The following is a 424-nucleotide window of genomic DNA, read 5'->3' as shown; positions in this document are numbered from 1 at the left end:
GGGAGTTGCCTGGCAGTGGTGAGAGACACATTAAAAGAGACTTTCCAGGTCCAGCAGATGATGTTTCTTCCTGACCCCCCATCTTCTCTGATTCATCATCCATGCTACTGTATGGAATGGGGCACTGAGTGGCAATAACTCTCAGGTGACCGACAGTTCTTCCTGCCACTTGTCATCAGGAGGGAACACAGAGCAGTCTCCAAACAGCTGAGAAATGGTTTCAACCTGAGGAGGGGCTGCTGCCACCACCTCCTCCACCTCTGCCTCCACCTCCAGCCCAATCCCAGTGCTGAAAGTCTGCAAAGCATGTTTTGAAAAAAACACTCCAAAAACATTTATAAAAAATATTCACAACAATTCACAACACACCTACAAAAAGCCATATGTGTACTACAGAAACAGATTGTGCATCTGGCCTGGTAAC

This window comes from Gavialis gangeticus, unplaced genomic scaffold (assembly GCF_001723915.1).
Source record: "Gavialis gangeticus isolate Ggan-Ray unplaced genomic scaffold, GavGan_comp1, whole genome shotgun sequence".
NCBI classification, from domain to species: Eukaryota; Metazoa; Chordata; order Crocodylia; family Gavialidae; genus Gavialis; species Gavialis gangeticus.
The sequence above is the reverse complement of the archived record's forward strand: the minus strand, read 5'-3'. Positions refer to the sequence as shown.